Genomic DNA, 9597 nt, shown 5'->3' with positions numbered 1-9597 from the left:
ATTCCCATATTATGGCCTGCCATGATTTCTTTCATGTAACCATGGCACCGATTGCATAAAGCACCACCGTGTCGCGGCCCTGCCGTACGCGCTAATTAGGGTTTCGATATGCCAAACCCTAATTTAGCTAAAGTTGTCACGCCAACTAAATCAAGTAATTCTCCTAAGGCCTTAAGTTTGATATAGCAACTGGGCCAATGTTGCCAGAGTCATATTTGGGTCTAACACCAATATGCCAAAATAGCTGTCATGGCTACGCCAGGCGCCACTATGCCACTAGCATGCCGCTACATGCCACTACACCATTGGCATGTGCCAGTGGCGCCACTGTGCTACCATCAGGCGCCAACAAAATGTGGCCATAATCAATGGCGACCCTTTCTCATGAGTTACGATCTCGTCCATCCAAATTCTCCACAGAATTGACAGGCCTGTGGCAAGTTTTGGGCGACCAACTAAGACAAGCCAAATAGCATCACGTGTTATTCTCTTGTGGCAAGTCTCCTGATTTTGACTTGCCACACATAGCAACCTGCTACATGTTTTCCAAGAAAACACTCGATACATCAAACATGTGACAAACTGGGGGATGCTCATCAGGGTATTGGTCTGGCGGTTTACAACGTGCAGCGTGCAACATGCCCATTATAAGAAAGTGTCAGAAAGCAGGGCAGTTAGTGACGATAAGAAGTAGTGGGTGTAAACTAACCAGTTACTTCCATAGTGGGAACATGGTCTCTGACAGTTACACATAACCCCGCTTCTCCATCACTCAATCACTTCCACTTTCTACGAGATCAGGGTGCGTTCAATATGACTTGTATAAATAGGTTTTACCTATTTTCGACCAGACAACAAGTTTGGTTAACAACAACACAGTATCCAGAAAAATACCAAAGAACTGATAGCTTTCATTCTGCAAGCCAGTTCCAAATTCTGATACAAGTCATAAAATAACCACACCTTCAGAATTAACCATTCTGGTCTCAACACCTTCTTCGCTTCCCTCCCTAAGACCAACCCTTCTCCTTCACTTTGTAACCGAAGCAAGACTGGAACGGCCATTTCTTGGTTTAGGCCAGGATTGTACAGATTGATCTCTCGAATCTAAAGTACTTCCGTGCAGTGCATTTGTTTTAGGTTTAAATTTGTTTCTCATCCACACACCCAAATTTACCAAAACCAGCAGAAACAGTTTTTTCCCATAAACACTCTCTTAAAGAAAAAAATTTGGGTAAAAACATCTCGTAAGTTGCACTTGCTCACAACACTCTCTTCCGAAATGGATATTCATTTTCTTGGTTAACTGTTTTAGCTTTCTGAGTACTCCTTGTTTCCTTCTTTTTCCTTTCTTTTTTTTTTTTTTTTTTTTTTTTTTTTTTTTTTTTTGAAGCATTTAGAGCAATTCCTATGATAACGTTCAAACTCAATATTTTGTTGAGCCACTGGGATGGCCAAACGGGTTTCTCCACTATGCTAAAGCAGGGCAAAATGAACAGATTTGATTTTCTAGGACCCTTATAGTATTTCTTTTTAATATAAAATATTTTGTGGGATAAATATGAAAAATAAAATATAACATTTAGGTGAGATAAAATAGGATGAAGTGAGATAAAATAAAATTAAAAAGTAGTAAAGTAATCAGGATTGTACTTGGCGTCTATCCAAGAGTCGCGGGCGTCTCTGCAAATGTCGCTGGCGTTTTTGGTATGGTCGCGCGTTGGTTCTTCCAATGCCAGCGTTTTTCGCAACGTCACGCGTCCTTACCACAGATGCGCGCTGGATGTTCCTACTCAATGTTCAAATCAACAGATTTGTTGATTTGAACATCCATTTTTCATGTTTGTTCATTTCATAGTGGGAGCAAAATGAACATTCCATAGTAGGAGCAAAATGAACAAATTCTGAGTTTATTCGTTCCATAGGAACTGCCCTTACGAAGAAATGTTGTATCACACTATCAGTTGACTAGATTATTGGCAAATATTTGGCCATGTCATTTACATAGTTAAAACTCAAATTACATGAATCAAGAAAATTAAACTCCATATTAAAAAACAAAAAATTAAAAAACAAAACTCCCTTCTTTCCTTTTATTTTCTTTTTTCATATTGATCATATCAACTTCGCCATTCGGCCACTGCAATGGTGGATGACCCCGTTTTCCGTGTTTTACTTTGCGCATCAATTTGCAACAATTTAAACCATATTCAAATAGTACGAATACTACTTGCAGATGCCAACATGCGAAGGTTCCTGGACTTCCAGCTCCCATTGTTCACAGCTCCAGAATACTCAAGTAGCAGCCCAACTGTGCCTCCGTGCAAAATATAAACCCGCAGCAAATGTTTACCTGTTAGAACCCAAAACTACACACAGCATTCTGCCTAAAAGATCACCAAAACAACACAGAAATGGAAATTAGAAAAGAAGGTAGAATGAGGTGATGAATAACAGCATTACAATGTTCCAATAATAGCATGAAAGATGCAACCTTCGTTTAAAGTATCTTAATACTTTTAAGATACTGGCGAGAAGAGGTTCATTAGATCTAATATTGAATTACAGTAAGAAGACATGTACTCCCTCTGTTTCTGAAAGACCGTCCTCTATTCCTTTTTCGTCGGTTTCAAAATTGTATCCAGTTTCTGTTTATAGTTACTTTTTCAATGAACTCTCTAATATACCCTTGAATTTTTTTATATTCATAAATTCATTTTTAACGTGACCCAATCTAAAATATTAACGAAATTAGTATAATTGAGAAACAAATATATTCTTCATTCCTTTTAAGAAAATTTACATTTAAGTCTAAAAATTAAATTCCTTATCAAGTTTATACTTCATAAATTGGGTCCAGATCGTCTGTGCCACTGCTTGTGTGTGCCCTATGTGCCATACCAATAGAAACACGGTATTTTCTCTTGGATTTGTAATATCTTCTTTAACTAATTAATTATCTTTCCTAATCGATTAGTGTTGTATAAATAGAAAATCTATTTAGTTAGTCATGGTTAATGAGAGGAATGATGTGGCGTGTTTCTATTGGTATGGCACATAGGGCACACACAAGCAGTGGCACAGACGATCTCGACCCTCATAAATTAGATATCTTTTAAATTTTCCTTTTATATTTCGTATTTATAATTCTCACAACAATTTTGAATAGTCTTTATTGCTAGCATTTTTATTAAAATAAAATAGGTAAGTAACTAAGGGTAGTCAAGTAAAATAGTATGATCTCCTTAATATTTTGAAAAAGTCAAAACGGACTGTCTTTGTGAAACAGAGGGAGTATAAAAGAACTTCTAATCATGATGTTAGTTTCACTCAAAGATTCTCGTTGAAGTTGTAAACAAACCAATTGATGATTGACACAAGCTAGCTACTAAATCTTGTATCCACTATAATGCGTCCCACATAGCCAATGGGATTTTGGTCTCAAATCATCGTTTACAATGAATTTCTACTCATTTCTTAGGTAACAGTTTCATGAACGTGTGTTGAGAGCTACCTGTTTTCGTCAACAGCTTCATGACTCATAAGCCTCGTGTCAATACACAAGGCTTGAAACTCTACTAATAGACCACAAAAAGTAGGGAGGACTGGATACGTAAAGGCACAAGTATACAACCTGTCAATCAAAGCGGGAAAAGTCATAACATAGAGATCATGAGATGTTGTGCAACAATCTGATGTCATAGAATCTGATTAACACCACCGTCAGAAGCAACAACAAAGTCTAAAACTTAGGGGAATATATTTTAGCTACAAGACCTCCACCACTTACAACTAGAAATCTCAACTACCGAAGTATGGGCTAGGATCTGAGCACTTGTAGATGTAGGGCCAAAGAGTCCCATATGTAGCATCCAAGACTACAATCTACCATATCAGCCAACATTTTGATAGTTTTCTTTGGTAGTCGCGAGTGGTAGTCAAGTAGCAGTTTCTATAGGAAAAACTAATGAATAAGATGTTCTCAACTTCAGATCATATTATAAAACTACCACTTCGCACTAAATGATTTTCAAGGGAATTTCTTAAAGACAATTACAATTTACTACTACACAACAGCCGAGCAAGAGTACAAATATACTTCATCACTGAATCAAGTAGCATCAAGTTCAGTTTTGATATACAGCACAGAAGATACAACTAGTCAAGCTGTACCAGGATTGGTAGGTGAATACCTAAATGTGATATATGTAGTATGTTGCACCAAACTAATTGTAAATAAGGAAAAGGGAAGACTTTACATGTTGGATTAAAGAAGATGAGAGAATTTCATAAGAAGAAAGGGGGTTGGGCTAAGTACGAGTGGTTAATTTCTAACATCTGCCATGCATGTATATAGATCAGGATTCTATTTACAAGAATGTCGTGTACCAACAAAAAATGATGAAACTGGCACAAAACCCATAAGTAGTGCGTAAATATATTATTGGAAAAGGGGAAGTAATAGTTGAATCCTTGGAAAAATAATGATGTAGGAATAGAGAAAAAATTGGTTTGTGACCATACCGACCCTCCATAAGAACAATCGATCCATGACTCCCTATTTATCCTTGGATCTCATTATAAGCTAGTATATTCTGCCATTAATTTCCAACCAAATTCTCTGGGATTCAATTGGTAGATACTGGTGAGAGTATATCTTTAAGTTTAACAGACATTTCCCATCACTTAGGGAGCTGCGGAAACCTAGTGAATTAGACACGTAACCCTACTCTTGTCTTTACTGCATCAGCTGATAGGTATGTTACAAACTAATTAAAACTTGTGAACAGATGATTCCATGTTAAAAATACAGATATAATAAAGACGGCAGATTCCTTGACTGACGCATCCTTTATCAATCCAGTGTTTCTAAGTATATCTTACAATTGAATACGATGTTGTCACTAACTATATATCACCAACTACAAATTAAAGAAAAAAGTTGAAAATTAGGACAGAAAGTGATCAACAATCCCTCAACTCAAAACCATGATAATAATAACCCTCGTTTGAGGCAGCTGACAATATGGAAAATCTGTTGGATCAGATCTTCCGAACTGACGAAAAGCTTTTGGACTAGGAAAAAGGTACTTTAACCCTCCAAGCAAGCAAGCACAACAAAAACTACTGAAGTAAAACGTTTTCCCAAAGAAAGACCAGGAAGTGGAGCTATCACAGAGGCGGACCGACTCCACCCTTTTGCCTATGACTAAGAAGGTGGATGAATATTCCCCTAATGACCATCTCTGGATGGGAGTGACAAATGATGATGACTGACACCAATACTGCTGAATACAACAATATATAAAAGATATTGTCATTTGACATTTGGCTCATGGTGGAGCCCATTATTCTTCCAATCTATAAGTAGGATACCAAAAGAAAATAAAACATCCCCAAATGCAACACAACCAAAAAGATTATAAGAAGCAGAGTATCAGCATGAAACTCAAATTAATACACTTAAAAAGTAAACCAGCATTGGAACTGAGAACTAACCTTAATTTCCCTTTTTGCCAGAACTTCATGATCAATGAGAGAAGACTTCACTGGTATCGCGATCGAATGACACCAAGAGAGAGCACTCTTGTACACAACCATGGCCTTTGTATGAGTGCGGACAAAAGTGCTCTCTCTCGTTGTCAGGCAAAGCATTAATCAGCAAAGCTAACTCATCAGCCTGCAAAAAGAAACAAAAAATGGAACCAAAACAAGTTTAGAATCATATGAGCGGTATATAACCGACCAGATTCACATCAAAATCGAAGGAAATCAGAAGAAAACTTTATCCTCTTTTGAGTAGCCATTTAATCCGGTTCTATGATGCCTAGCTTCAATTCCAAGTTAATGTCCATGCAATTTTGTCTCATGCAATTACTAGAAACAAAATCTCTTTAACCTCTATTTTTTTCCTCACTCAATCACTAGGGTTTGCACATCAGCATCAGCGACGCCACATATCGCAATCAAGCAATCAGCAATTTCTAAGACTCCATCAATGCTCAAGTTACTTTCTCTATATTTATCTGGTAAAAAATAAAGATTAAATATAAGGCAGAGGCCTCCCTCTGGGCCTCCCTCTGGTCACTACCATACACTAACTATGCATGAAGTTTGAACAAAGTCAAAACAGATGACATGATTGACAAAAACTGAGCAGTAAGTGGCATAACCATGCGATGAACGTAATATATTACATGCCCTACACGAAATAAAAGGTCATAAGTTGAGGATAAACTTAGATCTCCCCACCATTGTCCAATGTTTCATGCTTGTAATTGAGGGCAGGCAGACTTGCATGAAGATTGCATGCTTTGCAGATTACAAGATCTTATGACGCCGAGAGAGAACACTCTTGTATACAACCATGTCCCTTTCATGAACCCTGACAAGCATGCTCTTTCTCTCATTCTCATGCAAAGCTGCAGTCAACAGAACTATGTCATCAGAATTAATCTAAATTGGAACTTAGAACCAACCTAAATCTCCTTGCCAGCATTTCATGATCAATAAGAGAAAATATTAAGCATTCCATGCTTCACTTGTATCGAGATTGAATGACACTAAGAGAGAGCACTCCTGTATGCAACCATGTCATTTGTATGAGCGCGGACAAAAGTGCTCTCTCTCATTCTCAAGCATAGCTTTAGTCAACAAAGCTAACTCATCAGCCTGCAAAAGAAACAAAAAAGAAACCGAAACTAATTTTAAAATCATAATAAGAGTGCTCCATAATTGACCAGATTCGCATCAAAATTGAAACAAATCAGAAGAAAACTTTATCCTCTTTCGGGTTGGCAATTACATCCTGTTCTACGGTACCTAGCTCCAATTTCAAGTTAATGCCTATGCAAGTTTGTCTCATGCAATTACTACAAATAAAAGCACTCTATTCAGTTTTTTCTCAACTCAATAACCAGGGTCTACATAAGCAAGACATGGCCACATATCGCAATTGAGACTTTCCACGACTCCGTCAATGCTCAGGTTATTCATTCAGTATTTTTGGTAAAAAGAAATTAATTAAACATGATGCCAGGCATCCATCACAAAACAGTTTCGCGATCTATGCTTTAGCCTGAAGGATGAAGTTATTAAAAAAAAAAAATCATAGTGTATGACTATCTAACATCCCCAGCTATTTGATCAGAACCAAAAAAAAAAAGACTATCTAACATCAGAAGGAGAAACAAATTCATCATACCGACTTCTTTTTCTTGACACTCTTATCTCTGGATATGCAGATCTAGTTAAACCTTTTGTGCCAGCACCAAATACTACAAGGTTATTAGTGTAGCCTCTTTATCATGTCAGAAAAACAACGACATTAATCAAGATGATAGGCAATTGGATAGCTGCTCGTTAGATATGTTAACATCGATTGAGAGTTCCAAAATTACAGCATGTAGTAAGTCGGTAAGGCTAACATTTTTCGACGCTCATGGCAAGCTTAGATAAGTAAATGGAACACTTAATTTTTCTTGGGAGAAACTCTTTCACATCAATGCTTAGAGGAAATATAGCAAACATATGGGAGAAGCTCCCTCTAATCACTCCCATATAAGCAATTAACTGTGCAAGAAGTTTGAACCAAGTCATAACAAATGACATGATTGACAAAAGATGGGTGGTAAATAACAATAACTTGTAGTAAGTGGTAACCAAGTGATGAACATAAAATATATGAACCATATACGCAAACCATCAAACACATGCGGTACACTTCAAACACATGCGATACACTAAATAACAAGTCATAAGTTGAGTAACAATCTTAGGACTTCCCTCCATTTTAATTGTCCATTATTTCAAGCTCATCAATGACGGCAGGCAGACTTGCATAAAGATTGCATACTTTGCAGATTACAAGATCATATGACACCGAGAGAAAGCACTCTTGTACACAATCATCTCCATTTCATGAGTGCAGACAGGCGTGCTCTCTCTCGTTGTCATGCAAAGCTTCAGTCCACAGAACTATCTCATCCAAATTGCATCAAATTACTGCAACAAAAAAAAACAAAGAAAATGCTTCATGAGTATGTCACACAAAGCACTATTAAGTAACCAGATCCACATCAAAATCAACACTAAACACAAGAAATTTCTTGATCAGAATTATCATATACATCTTCCTCTACACTTTGTTTGTGAGTACTTTCAAGAGTTCATCATTTAACCTTTGTGTTTAGGGTTTACTTCTATTCCTCTAAATGTTCTGTACCTTATTTAACTGTTTGTACTTTGAAAAACCAAGGCAAATTACATAAAATCACATATATACTGCTTATTATCATATCACCTCTCCAAAATTTTCATCTCTAAAGGATAAAAGAAACCCTAATCTAGATGATAACTACAAGAAAAAAAATTCAAACACATAAAATTCAATCAAATTAAGATCTTACAAGAAGCTGAAACACACCACACAATAAAATCCTTTCAAAAGACTTGCCCAAAGAAAGATTCCATCTACATGCATGTCCATGTGACAAACAGCAACAAACCCTAAAATAAACAACCAATAAGCTAAATCAAATTCAACAAAAATGAAAACACATCAAAACAGATAAGAGAAAACAACAAATCATGAGGAGAAAAAGAAGGAAAAATCATCATAAAAATAATATCATGGAGATCTCCCTCAAGAACTGAGAGATCCAAATGAAGAAGATGAGTTTGGAGTGAGAGTGAGTGTGAGACCATGTGTGTTCTTCAGGTCCTTAAATTCTGGAAATCTTTCCTCTTCTGCATTTTTACTACCAAGGTTAATAAGGATAAGAAATGAAAAAACTACACCGCTAAAAGATATACCAAGATGATATACACCGTTGATAAGCCGACACCTTTTAAAAACAGCAGTAACAATTTTTGATCAACGGTTGATGATTCATGCGGACCCATTGATGTAAGATATTTTGAAAAGACTGAACTGGTGATTACAAAATGGATGGAGATGATATTATCTTGCAAAAAGTACTGTTTTTTCTTGGTAATATACATTTGTACCGCACGGATGGTGGGTACATCCGCCACGTGTAAAAATCGACGATGAAGATTTATTCACGTTGTATAATGTATGTGGTCGGGTAATTAAAACGGTACTATTTACGGTTAATGGGTACGGACCCTGACCGCCTTATCTCTAAACGTAATTCCCAATTATACCCCTGGTCACAGTGTACCCCTGGTACTACTAGGCAGTAGTTATCGTGTCAAGTGTTTACTAGGTGGTGGATATACGTGATTTACGGAATTGTAGTATTTTTTCATTGACTAACTAAACCCGGAGTGAGAAGATAAAGACTAGACGACGTACAAATGTATGGTCACTGGCTAAAGTGATGGTGTCCTAGGGTTGGTTATTTGTCTTTAAAAGGGTGGTATTATCCCTTGATTCCCCTGGTCTTACCAGCGGTGACTTTTAGCAGGTTTGGTTCCATATATGTACATAAAACCCTTTGGATAGTGTCTCCAAGGGCCGATGAGGCTTTACTTTTTCCAGCTAAATTTTACCCCGTAAATTCTCCCCGTTTGTTTACTCAGGGGTTATGGGTTTGGGGCTGTTAATCGTAGTCTCATCATGGGAGGAGATAT

The 9597-nt window shown here is 37.0% G+C and overlaps 1 long non-coding RNA gene across 1 annotated transcript; it reads right to left on the bottom strand.

Moving 5' to 3' along the window:
- Nucleotides 1-1964: 1964 nt before the first annotated feature.
- On the bottom strand, nt 1965-8667 carry LOC113315511. The gene is made up of 4 exons (XR_003342941.1): nt 8409-8667; nt 6253-8004; nt 3515-5680; nt 1965-2387 (listed from the first exon to the last, which is right to left on the bottom strand). It is a non-coding gene; the product is annotated as an uncharacterized LOC113315511 (long non-coding RNA).
- Nucleotides 8668-9597: the final 930 nt, after the last annotated feature.

This window comes from Papaver somniferum, chromosome 1 (assembly GCF_003573695.1).
Source record: "Papaver somniferum cultivar HN1 chromosome 1, ASM357369v1, whole genome shotgun sequence".
NCBI lineage: Eukaryota > Viridiplantae > Streptophyta > Magnoliopsida > Ranunculales > Papaveraceae > Papaver > Papaver somniferum.
Note: the sequence above shows the minus strand (reverse complement) of the source record. Positions and strands in the feature narration are given on the sequence as shown.